The sequence below is a fragment of the Dromiciops gliroides genome, chromosome 5, assembly GCF_019393635.1.
Source record: "Dromiciops gliroides isolate mDroGli1 chromosome 5, mDroGli1.pri, whole genome shotgun sequence".
NCBI classification, from domain to species: domain Eukaryota; kingdom Metazoa; phylum Chordata; class Mammalia; order Microbiotheria; family Microbiotheriidae; genus Dromiciops; species Dromiciops gliroides.
The window spans coordinates 210,359,135-210,372,621 of record NC_057865.1 but is presented as its reverse complement, the minus strand read 5'-3'; the positions used below and the strand labels follow the sequence as shown (position 1 = coordinate 210,372,621).

Sequence of the window (13,487 nt, the reverse complement as noted above, 5' to 3'; positions counted from 1 at the left end):
TAGCAGAGAGGAAAGGAAAGAGAACAATCATTTATATAGCACCTACTATATACCAGGCACAGTGCTAGAGAGCCAAGGACAGAGAGAGACCAGGGGATACCTATGTTTAGTAGGTATGACTCTGATGAGAATCTAGCAAGGGAGAGTGAGAAGCAGTCAGACAAGTAGGAAGAGAACCAGGAGAGAGGGTATTTGGAAAGGATAGGGCTTGCTTGAACTCCAGGCTCTATCTGTGTTTGTTTGGTTTTTTCCCTCCTGTTGTTCAGTTTCCTTATTTGCAAAATGGTGAATCTAACTACATAATTTCTAAAATTTATTCAAACTTTGATACAACAAAATCCCATTCCTTCTAGGATCTAATACAGGCAGAATCTGACAACATCTGAAACTACAAATGTGAATAAATACAAGATTCACTCTAGACACCGTTTTCTATACAAAGGAGTTTCTCATAAATTTGTCCATGGGACATAATAATTGAAATTGATCTTATCCAGAAAACCCAGGATATGTGGCATCTATTTACTAACAATGATTTGAGTGAAATAAGTAGGATAAGATATAAAAACATTTCTGACCAGAAGGTGCTGAAAAATGAGAGACAACAGATGGACAATGCTAAATAGTAGTACCCTAGAGATATCGAATGAACCAGCAGAAGGTCTCCAACATGTTGCACAGATCCTCTATGCACAAGAATCACACAGGACAGGCACTGGTAAAGAGAAATACTCTACCCAAGTACCCAAAGTATGATACTCACAACAGGATATTCAACAAGAAACAGCTAAGTAGGAAGAAGAGAACAGATGACAATAAACAGAAGGTGGGGAAGGAGAGTGGAGATCTAGGCTTAGCATATAGTAAACACTTTATAGATGCTTATTGGGTGATTTATGATAGGAGGGGAGCAGCTAAGAGAAAGGCTGCTGCAGAAACACAAATGGAGCAAGAGGAGTTCTTACAGAGAGTACAAAGCGCTTATTTAAGTTTCTATACCTTCTACATGAAGTACTTTTTTGCCAATTTGGTTACTAACTATAAGCTAAGGTAGGGACATTTGCAGAGACCTCAGAGTCTGAACCTAAAAAGAATTTTCCTGACAAAGATACTGAAATACACTGGTGAAAAAGTGTGACCCAGGTTGTTGATTATTATGTATTTAGCATTGCTGCATTTGCTTAATATAGAAGCGCGTGAATTATTTCTTTTGGCTAATGTTTAAGTAAATAGTTATACTTAAGATCTTAAAATGTCCTAACTGTGAGTAGCTGATTCTGTATAAATGGAAGAATATTAGTAGGGACTCTATAGCTAAAGTGATCAATAGAGAAATCTAGTTCCCCAATAAAAGGGTTATATATCTCTACACTGAGAGGGTTTGAAAGTAACAGCATGTTGGGGCAGGTAGGTGGCGCAGTGGATAAAGCACCGGCCCCAGATTCAGGAGAACATGAGTTCAAATATCGTCTCAGACACTTGACACTTACTAGCTGTGTGACCCTGGTCAAGTCACTTAAACCCTCACAGCCCTGCAAAAAATAAAAATAAATAAATGTAACAGCATGTTGTGATTCTGTTCTGTGATCCTAGACCTTTCAGTATAAGAGTAGGTGTCCACATACCCTTTGTAAGAGTTATAGATGTTGCACTGTACCTCTTACATTAGGCAGGAGACCTCCAAAGAAAAAATTTCCTTATAATGTCCAACTATGCTCTGCAAACAACCACAGGGAGAGAAATCCAGGCCATTTCTTTTTAGACTCCCATAAGCTAGGCTGCAAACTATCAAGAAGAGGCGGGATTGAGACATGGAAGAGCTAACACTCCTGTCCCTAACTTAGGTGCTAAAAGGCCTGATCTTAAACAACTTACACCTTCAGCTCCATCCTTGGCCTCTGACCACAGCCAGTGCTCATAATCTTTACCTTTAATTAGAAATTACAACAAGACCCCTTTGGACTGCATTAGTACTTGGCAAATAGAGACTGACACAGCAAAGCCAGTAAGTTTGATGTTGTATGTGTCCATCATTATTAAGAATCCCTTGGACTACATTGTAGAAATGTATGTGGGGGTGTCATCCATTAAATAGTTTAAGAAATGTTTGCTTAGAGACTTCTAGACAAAAATCAATCAAGTTTCCTAACTCTATTCTCCCTACTGTCCTGGGAACTTTCTTTGTGGAAAGTTAATAGTTTGAAAAAAACTTTTGCCAGATATTACATTCTTTCCACTAGGTTGGGTTCTGCTCACCCATTCACCTGTTTGCATGAAGAGTTTGTTTGTTTTTTCTACATAATAAGTGTGAAGAAGGTTTAGGAAGGACCTTAAGCTCTACAGGTAATATAGCACAGAGTAAGTACTGGATAAATGCTTACTGAACTCAATTTGAGGAGTTAAGAAGGACTGATAGGCAAAAGAGGCGAAGGATTCTAGACATAGGGAAAAGTGAGCCTTCTTAAAGGATAGGGAAGAAATAGTGTTCCAGGCATGGTGAATGCCAAGCCCATAATGAGCGGAGATACCTCTAATGCTAGCAGGCCATTTTAGAGCGAGTATAATGTGGAGGGACTGAAATATGATATGAGATTGAATGGGAAGGGTGGCACCAGATTGTAGAGATCCTTGTGTGGCAGTAAAGAAAGGAATTTGCTTTTTTATGGTAGAAAGAACTGAAAACAAAGTAGATGCTCCATGGATCGAGGAATGGCTAAACAAACAATAGTGTATGAATGCAATGAAATATTACTGTGCTGTAAGAAATGACAAATGTGATAACTACAAAGAAGCATGAAAAGACTTCTATGAACTGATTATGCAAATAAAGCTAGTAGCAAAATTATGAAGAACAAGCATGGCTCCCAGGAATAGATATGAGGAGACACCCTCTATCTCCCAACACACACACACTTTGCAGTTGTGTGTGTAGAGCAGAGTGGTGTCCAGATGTGTGGAACACTGCATATATTTTTGGATTTTTTTCTTGTTATATCAATTGGTTTTGCTAGGTTTCTCCCCCACTCCTTTCTCTTTTTTAAAAAATGTAAATGCATTTTTTTGTCAAATAGGATAGCTCTGTAGGAGGGGGCCAAGGGAACAACAGCAGTGGAAATTTGAATATAAAAACAAAAGATTAAAAAATGTATTTTAAAATAAATGTAAACTGTGCTTCAGACAAAAAATAACTACTTGAGATTTTTAAATAGTAACCAGATGTCTATATAAGAAAGATTGGGGAGGGGGGAAGGGAGGATGGAGTGCAATATAAGCAAGAAGTGTAAGCTAGTGATAATAAAGTAACTAGGGTGGTCATAGAAGAAATAGAAAGGGAGGAATGGATAAAAGAAATGTTATGGTTCTCAGGACTAATGTTAAGGTTCTCAGTTAACTAGCTGGATGAGAAAATGAGAGAGAGGGAAGAAACAAAAATTATCCCAGAGTTGCTAAGATGAAAGAATGGGTAGTGTAGCTGATAGAAATATGTAAGCCAAAAGAAGGAACAGGTTTTAGGGGAAGTAAGTACAACCATCATAACATTTCAGACTACCTGGAGAGAAAGAGGAACTGTTTGGCAATATGCATGAATAATAATAATAATAAAAGTGAAAACTGGGACTTCAATTATCTGCAATATCTCTATGTAACTCCCAAGTAGAGAGGATAAAAATTTGACTTGCTTTAATAATTTCAACCTCCTAAAGCTGGAGAAGTGAATGAAAAATCTATTCTGCATTTGATTTTCATCAACATGGAGAAACTAGTTGCTGGGATGAAATGACCCCTCCACCTCTGAATTTCTGATAGAGAAGGGAAAGGCTTAATTTTAAAAGAGTACAGATTTCAATGATAAGTAGGATCCTATGACAAAATTCTACAGGGGGTCAGTCCAGGAAAGGGAGTAAGCACTCAAAAATGAAATGCTTGAAGACACAAAGAAATAAATTTCTATTATAAAGGAGAAAATCCATTGTTTGTAGTCTCATGGATACAAATATCAAACTTAAATTTTTAAAAGACAGTCAGTGGGCAGCTAGGTCAAAGTTTTTGAAAGTCAAGAAATAAGGAGTTAATTATTGCAGCAGAGGTGAAATGTACATGAAAGGAACAAAAAAGCTCAGTTAAGAATAAGTGACTATGGGGGCAGCTAGGCGTTGCAGTGGATAGAGCACCAGCCCTGGATTCAGGAGAACCTGAATTCAAATCCGGCCTCGGACGCTTGACACTTACTAGCTGTGTGGCCCTGGGCAAGTCACTTAACCCTCATTGTCCTGGGGGGAAAAAAAGACAGGCAGTTAAAGAGGCAGCTTACAGAATCTGTCTTGGAGTAAAATAAGAAAGACCTACCCACTTCACTCCACCCTCCATTCAGCCATCAAACTGATCTTCCTAAAATGTAAGTCTGACTATCTCAGCCATCGATTCAATCAACTCCAGTGGCTTTCTTCCAGGATCAAATATATAATCCTATTTGACTTTTAAAGTCCTTTATAACCTGACTCCTTTCTACCTTTACAATCTTCTTACACCTAATTCTCTTCCATACTCACCATGTCACCAGCCTTCTTACTGTTCCTCACACAAGACACACCCCTATAAATTCCAGGCATTTTCACTCTGTCCTCCATGCCTAGAATTCTCTTCCTCCTCATCTCTGCCTTCTGAATTCCCTGGCTTCTTGCAAGCCTCAGCTAAGTCCCACCTTCTGCAAGAAATCTTTCCTGGTCCCTCCTCTTAATGCTAGTGCCTTCCCTTTGAGATCATATCCAATTTATTCTGGATATATTTTGTTTGTACATGCTTATACATATGTTGTCTGTCTGATTAGATGGTATGAGCAGGGGCTATTTTGGGGGGCCTCTCTTTGTATCTCCATCATTATTACTTGCCTGGCAAGTAATAATAGGAATTAATAAATGCTACTTGACTTGATAAGTTCTGCTTCTGACATAGACTGTAATATATGACAAGAGACTTAACTTCTCCCTGTTACCTCTAGTTTGCAGAGCAGGTGCTGATAATGATGAAGGAACAGCAATAGAAATTAAATACAAAAGCAGGAGACGAGTCAGGAGTGCTAAGCCTCATAATGAAGAGTAAAGATGAACTAAGTGGTTTGGTTTTGCTTTAGTCATAGTTGGGAAAGGAGGAGGTTTAAGAAAGTCATAGGACCACTTCTGGGAGTAAAAAGGATAATAACAGGAAAAAAAAGGCAGGGCCACAAATCTTATTTTGCCTCTTTTCACTTCTTTCAAGGAGAATCATCTTTGGATTGGAGGGACTAAAATAAAACAAAAAGGCTAATATAGAAAACTGAAACCCAAGATCAGTGGGGAGATTAGAAAGCACCTAGCAGCCTTTGATAAATGTCAGGCCCAAGGAACCATAATATATGGCCCACAAAGCAGTAGCAGATGTAAAAGGTGAGCCAGTTACTGATTTTTTAAAAGACTGTGGAAACAGTTCTCCCAAGAAGTGTAAGCTACTAAAAATGTTTTTTAAATGTTCTTTAATCACTAAGAAGAGAACTGCAAATCAAAACTATCCAGAGGTTTTACACTTCATTCATTAGCAAAGATAACAAAAGGTAATAATCAAAACTGGAGGGAGTTTGATAAGACGGGCCCACTAATGCATTATGGTTGGTGGGGCTGTGAATTGGTACCCTCTGGGAAGCAATTTGGAATTATACAAATAAAATGACTAAAATATCCACATTCTTTGACCCAGAGATTCTGTTGCTAGGAATATATCTCAAAGAGGTTACTGACCAAAAGTTTCCAAAACAACCATAATTATAAGTAGCTTTTTTGTGGTAGATAAGTGGCAACAAAATTGGATGTCCATCAATAGAGAAATGGTAACAAAAAAATTGTAGTACATGAATATAATGGAATATCACCGTGCTGTCAGAAACAACAAACATGATGAATACAAAGAAGCATGAACAGACTCACACGAACTGATGCAAAAGAAAACAACATACACAATGATATAAATGGTAAATGCAACAACCAAAAAAACTGTCAAAACTGAATGTTGGTATAAAGGATAAGGACTCAAAGATGAAACCCTTTACAGAAGTAAATGGGGAAGGAATTCCATTTTTGGATGTGTTGATGATTTTTGCTGAATTTTAAAAAATTCTTTGTGGAAGAATGAAGAGGGAAAGATGTAAGAAAATCCTGGGTTCTCACCAAGAAAGAAACAAAAGATGCCAATAAAAATCTATTCTAAAAAAATAAAGACAGATACCACCAAGACCAATATATATATTTTTTAAGACTGTGAAGAATGCTCCCATTCAGGATTGGAGAACAATGAAATGTCCCACTTACAAAAGGAGAAAAAGAAGAGGATTCTGTAATTCCTTCCAAAATTCTAAAAAAAAATTTTAAGGTAATGAATGGTTAGGCAACATCCCCAAACCTGGCAGATTTTAGCAAAGCATCTGACAAGATCTCTTATGTTATTCTTATGGACAAGATGGAGAGATGCAAGTGAGACAAAAGTAAAGGTCAATAAGAATTAGAACCAGTTCAAGTTGTTGGACCCAAAGAGTGGCAACTAATGGTTTGATGTCATTTTGGAAGGATACTACTGGAGTATTCCAGGGAGCCTATGCCCCACCAAGGGTCACTTAACATTTTTATCAGTGACTTAAAAAAAACAAAACATAGTAACACAAAGTTAGGAAGAAAAGCTAAAACTGTATGACAGAATAAGCATCAAAAAAGGCCTCGACAGGCCAGAATGTTGTGATGAAGCTTTTAAGGCAAAATTCAATTTGAATAAGTGCAAAAATACTTAGCTTAAAAACCAACAACTAAGCCTGACTTCACAAGAACAAGATGAGGAGAGATACAGCCATATATCAGTTTGTATGAAAAAAGATCTGGAGGTTTTAGTACTACTAATATAAGTCAACAATGTGCTATGGAAACCCCATAAAAAGCTTATACAAACTTAAGCTACATTAAGAGAGGCATAATAAATATTACCTTAAATTCTGGGCATATTCATGGTAAGCAATTAATAAGGATTTTGCGATTTGGTTTTTTAAAACATACAAAGGTCGAGCAAGAAATGAATATCCTGGGGTCATTTTATATTGTGGTACTGATGTGGTAGCGGACACTACCACTAAAGTAAATGATTCTAATATCAGTAGCTGAGAATGAAGTAGAAAAATTCCACGAAGTCAACGTACTCTTTGATCCTTGGTGACTTCAATGCAAAAGTGGGAAAAGGTGAGAAAGCAATGTCTCCTCTCCAACAAGAATGTGGGCAAAGTTTTTGTTCTTCTTTTGATGGATATGTATTTTTCTTTCATTTGAATGCTCCAGTGAAAGTAGGTAGTTTCTGGTTTTATCAGTGTGTTAAAATGAATTGGAATATTACCCTCCCTACTATAGGAATTTGGCTAAATGTTTTCACACCAACTAGTGAAAAAAATTTATCCCCTTTATTATTTATACAAGTTTTATGGGGTTTTTTGGTAAGAAAATAAAACTTACCAAGAGCTGTAAGCTAAATCATAACTTTTAATAGGGGACCCACCAAACAAATCTGGAAATTAATTTTTATGTCCAATATCATGTGACCAAATATTAGTACTTTCCGATAGTATAGCAGGATGGCATGTTGGCTTCCAAAGCAAAGAAACTTTCTTTGAAATCTGACCGTTTTCTTTTTGATGAGATGTAATTCCAGTTTGCTTTCATTACTAAAGGTTGTGGATACAGAGGAAAATGGAAAGAAAGATTAAGACTAAACCATAATTTTCAAAACTCTGAGAAACTAGGTCACAAGGTGCTAAAAGATTATGCCTGGAGGCATACTACTTAGAGGCTCTCTCCTGGACAGTTTTAAAAAATGTAAACAAAAACTGAAGGAAGAGAAAGGCTAACTTAAGCACAGAGTCACTGACAGTGTCTTTCCAACAACAAGCTTCAAGTGTGTATTTTTATAATGCATCAACAAGTGCTTACCATTTATACTGTGCTAAGTATTGGTGACAAAAAGAAAAAAAAACACAAAAATAATCTCTGCCCTCGAGAAACTTATATTTGAAAGGAGTAGAAAACATGTATATACAAGGTATATACAGAATAGATGAAATATAACCTGAGAAAGAAAGGTACTAGCAGATAAGGAGACCAATGATGTCATGTCCTTGGAGCTGAGTCTTGAAGGAAGCCAGGCATGCTAGGAGAAGGAAAAACCATTTTATGAAGAGCCAGTGCAAAAGCACTGGGAAAATTTGAGAAACGGTTAAGTAGTAGAGTTTATGGAGGGGAATAATGTATAAGAAGATTGGAAAGGGGCCAGTTTATAAAGGTTATAAAGCTAGAAAGAATGTAAGCTCCTTGGGGACAAGGGCTGTGATTTTTTTTTTGTCTTTGTATTCACAAAACCTAGCACAGTTCATAGCATATTAAGAGTTTAATAAAGGATGTTTCATGATAGATTGAAAGTGGCAAGAGTGGCAACTAATTAACATAGAATATAGAGGCTTCTCAAGTAGGCTTTTCTACCATAAATCAACAAATTAGTTATCAAATTGGCTTTTTGGTACTAATCTGTCTTGTAAAAGTTTCTTCTAATTAATTTTCTTCCAAGGCCTTATTACTCTAAGGATAAACTAAAAGTTATAGACCAACAGCCTTGAAAAGAAAGGAGGAAGTCAAACTCTCTACTTCTTAACCTGGACAGGATAAGAAACTAGTTTGATATAAAAGTCTAATTATTTTTTCTAAATAACCAACTGCCAAGTTCTAGAATTTAGTCCTAGTTTCTGTAACTGTTACCAAATCAAACTAAAACAAAATTCAGAGAAATCCCCCTCAATTAATAAAGTGGTAAACTGTGCTAGAAGAGCCTTATGCTACTATGTTCCCAAGTAAATATAAAAATATCACAGAAGTTATGTTGTCAAAGATCTAAAGTATTTCATGAAATTTACTTAATTTTTTTGCAAGTCAATTTCACAGACTTTTACAATAATAAGGACGTTCAGTGTAATAATACCCTCTCATTTTACATATAAGGAAACTGAGGCCTAGAAATGTAAAGCCGACCCAACTCAAGTTTCCTGCCTCTATTATACCACACTGCAGAAATCTGTTATTTAAACTTGGACCTCAATGGTGTCAACTCAAATAAAAACAGGGGCCACCAAATCATACATAGGGACTCCTGGGGACCACATATTGTACACAGCTACATATTAACATTATTTATGTTTTATTGCATTTTTATTTTGTTAAATATTTCCCAATTACATTTTAATTTGTTTGGACTACACTGAACTGTTGTTGGATAGTTGACCAAGTAATATAAAAAGAAGTGAAAATAACCTAATAATTAAAAATCACACAATGTATTTTAAATCTATTTACAGGCACGTTAAGCAAATAACATTCAGAAGCACTTCTGAAACCATCTTTATCAAACTTGTAATGAGAAACAAAAAGAAATCAACATCTTAGAAAAAAGCAAGTCCACTTGGTGCTGCCTTAAGATGTGCAGAATGTAGTTCCCCCACAAAAACCAAAGCCCTTGTATATCAAAAACTGACTTAAAAAAAAAACTTATGCCCAGGGTCACACATAAAAACTAAATTAAAAGGAAAATTTAAGAAGGAAAAGGGAAAGATAAGGGGTTCAATCCGCAGCAGCTCACAAAAACTGGAAAAATGCCAATATATTGTATCTCTTGCACCCTGTTTCACGGATTCTAAAATCATCCTGCATGATAACCAAACTGACATAAGCTTGGCTATCCCCAAAATTTTAATACTAAGAGATAATAAGGAGTCTATGCCTCTAATATAGGGAACTCCCCAAGAGGAAATTCTACCAGTAGGTCCACTGGACTCATGCAAGTTACATATGTAACAGTTGCCTAGATTGAACATAGTGAAGCTACTGACCCAAAGGTGAGACTTGAAGTCCGTTCTTCCTGGCTCTGAGGCCAGCTTTCTATGCATCATTATGCTGAGGCTTTTCAGAAAAACATTCTAAAAACATCCAAACTTCAAGCTAGATAAAGGAGCAGCCAACTCATAGTATTTTCAATCTTACAAAATAAACCAATCTAATTAATTGCAACCAACTCTTAGGAGGAAAAGTCAATAAATGAAGGGATGGCAAGAAAAAGAAATCACTAACCTTACCCAATGCAAATACTTTTAGGAAGGGGGGGAGGGGGGAATCACTTAGGCAGCTTTGTCTTTGTACATAATTCCATATTTAACAATCTTCTAATCTCCTGAGTGCTCAAGAAAATGTAGGGGGTTAGAAGGCAGAGGAAGAAAATAAAAACAAAGAAACACAGTTGTCCTTCTGACTACAACTTTTAGTCCTGTTCAAATCCAAACAAAACAAAAATCCCCCCCCTCTCTCTCTCTCACACTCACACACACACACACACACACACACACACACACACACACAGTTCCAGTACTCACTTCCCTAGAGCAACAGCGGGGACCATTAAACTTCCTCATGGTTATCTGATGAGGTAGTAGTGGCAAACACAGATGTATATGTGTGTATAAAGACACCTTGAGCTGGAAAGTGGCTAACAGTAACTAAATATATTTCTCCATCTTCCTTCATTACACTCTGAATTCTCCTTTGTACGAAACTCATTAGATAAGAGATTTCAATGTATTTGGGGAAGGGGACAGTTCAGTAGAAAAAATGGCATATAATATATAAAAGCTATCATGTATAATGTCCATGTATTTGAATTTTTTTAAATCATAGGAACTTTAAAGTTACTCTTCAGCCCTTTCTCAAGAGCCATTAGAGGGCCACGTAAAATTCCTCTCTCTAGGTCTCTTCTGCTCACCGTCTAACTCCGGATTTGAGTTAACTTCATGTCCACCTTTCCCCACGAGCGATTCTTCTCCAGTGCCCTAGCCACTCCAAACCCCACTCCCGCATCTGTGCTCATGGAGTCCAACAGGCCGTTCCTTCATCTTCCACACTGTACTGGCTGTGCTGCGCTGCGCTGCTAAGACTTGTTCCTCCTCATGGCTTTACCCTGACGTAATTCAAACATGGCAACAGTTCGACTTCAAAGGCAAATCAACAGACCTCCCATACACACGCACACAGACCCGAGGAAGCAACGGTAGCGATCTAAAAGAACCTTTTTAAAAGGCATGAACGGAAACCCAAACACAACCTTAGCCGCTGCTAGAGTCGACTAGCTCCTGGAGTTATATTTAAACGGAGGACTGGGAAGCTTCCTTCCTCCCTGCCTGAAAGTAAAGCCACACGCCTACTCCTCCATGCACCCAGTATGGCACCTTAGAGTAAGTAGTGTGTGCAGCCAAAGTTTCCCCACGAGAGGGTGGGGGAACAAAAGCCCTTCCAGAAACTAGCCTTCAACTCCAGCAGAACAGCCCGAACCAGATCCCGGTCCCTTCGCCCTCCCTGGCCGGATCTTGCACCCAGGAGCGCGAGCACATGCAGCCCTCTTTGTTTTCTGTCCAGCCAGGCTCTGCCTACGTGCAGCATCTGAGATGTCGGATTGTTTTCGCTGGGGGGGTGGGGGGTGGAGTAGGGGGGGGGTGTTTGAGAACGGGGACGCCTATGTAAGGACAACATGCACCCCCTTCCCCTGTCCTCCCTCACCGTCCCTCAGAAGGGAATAAATTTAATCAAAGTTTTGTAACGTCCTTGATAGAAATACCAAGATAATCTCAGGCAAAGAAGCTAATAGTTAAGACTTTCACTCTGCTTTTTAAACTGGCAAGACGCAATCACCAAAAAAATTTTTAAAAAAATTTAAAAAACCAGTGTCCTGCGTAGAAGGAATCGTCTACCAAACAGTGAATTACTAAAAGGTTTTGGCTACCGCAACTAACATTAAAAACTAAAAAACACAAGTGCAGCTTGAAGCACGTGTCATGTCAGGTTTTAGATGGAAAATGAGTCCCTTTTCGGGTTCTCTTGAATCGTTAGGTCAACTGAACTCTCTCCATCTCAAAGTCAACTTGGGTTTATAATTGCCATTTTAAATTGCAGAAAAATAATGTCCTAGAAAAACCGCAGGTAATGGAGCCTTGTCGTTTGTCCAGATCAAAGCTACAAGTGAATAATGTGTAACCAAACAAATGCTGAAAGTAAATACTGGAACATGGGACGTTGAGGGATATTCCAAGGAGAATTCGGGTTTGGATTTGGAGCTATTTTTAAACGGCCGCGTGTTCTGTCTCATTGTCGCATCCGCAGCTCTCCAGAGTTTAAGCAAATAACGCCACGCCGCGTGCTAACTACTACCCTAAGCGATTAGGAAAAAAGAACCAATTTTAAAACCACCCGATACCAACTCTCAAAAGCAAACAATGTTTTCCAGCCAAAATGCATATAATTTCCACGCATACAAATTAAAACACGTGCTCGAAATTGAGGTGAAGGAGGGGGAGCCTCAAACATTAAATCATTATGCTAACTACTTCAAAGCGTTTCAACAACCCCAGTAGCAAGCCCCCGACTCTGGAGTATGGGACCTCTCCCGGATTATTCACAAATTAAATTGAGGAAAATGGGCCTTTTAGTCGACTGGTTTGTTTTATCCAAGCAAACGCTGCGGCTGGAAAAAGTCATTGTCACCTTCAAAGTGAGTCAGTTAACTCCAGTTACCACTCACTTATTTGCACTCTTTACTTTTCTCCTCCGGTCTTTTTAGTTTGCCTTACAACAAAAGCAAGCAGTATGGATACATAAAACACGTGTATGTCAAAGCACTGGAAGATTTAATATTAAATTAAAACAGCGCTCCCGGCAGAGGCAACTCCAAGACAAAACTTAGTGCATAGGAGAGAGTGGAGCTGGAGGGTTGAGTGGAAAAGAAATTTTGAACTGCCTAGAGAAACAGTTTTTGCAAAAGAGTAAGGATAAGAGTTACTCACCTTCCTAGAGCAACTCTCCACGCTTAATAACGAGTGCGAGGTGTGGTGTGCCCTACAAGCCAACCGGGCCCACGTCTTCCTTAGCTTGCTCCTCCTGGTCTGGAAAAACTGTCTACTGCAATTCAGCAGTTGTTACCTCGGGCCGGGAAGGTGTAGATTTCGATTTCCCTTTGCGCACGCGCTGTTCCCGGGACAAAATTCTCTTGAATCGAACTCATTTGCATGTGAGCTCTTGCGCACACAAGAGTGATCGAGGGTGGAAGCCCAAGCGGTCCCGCGCGCCCCCGTAGCCTCTATTGTCCTTTTAAGGGGAGACGCGCCGCGCGGGAAACATGGCGGGCAGGACCAAACCGAGAGGAGGGCGGGGGCTGCTTACTACAGCAGAGACGTCACGTAAACAAACGCCCCCATGGGGGAAGAGGCGGAGCAGGGAAGGAACATACTGCACGACTTAAGGACCCGCGGTGCATTCATGAAGCTCTTCATCGTGAAATTTATTGAGAAAAAAAAACTTTAAAAAAAAACCTGACTGAAGGGTTCCTCCCCCCCCCCCGCCCCA

The 13,487-nt window shown here is 38.7% G+C and overlaps 1 protein-coding gene across 3 annotated transcripts in view; it reads right to left on the bottom strand.

Moving 5' to 3' along the window:
• Positions 1 to 13,261, bottom strand: part of SINHCAF (SIN3-HDAC complex associated factor) — a 34,606-nt gene extending 21,345 nt beyond the window's left edge. The window contains exon 1 of one of the 3 annotated variants that reach the window (XM_043967120.1): positions 12,929 to 13,261. The gene's annotated coding sequence lies outside the window, so the exon portion shown is untranslated. Of the gene's footprint in view, positions 1 to 10,857; positions 11,186 to 11,396; positions 11,507 to 12,928 lie in introns of those variants that run through there. The other 2 variants (XM_043967121.1, XM_043967122.1) reach the window with 2 other exon arrangements.
• Positions 13,262 to 13,487: the final 226 nt, after the last annotated feature.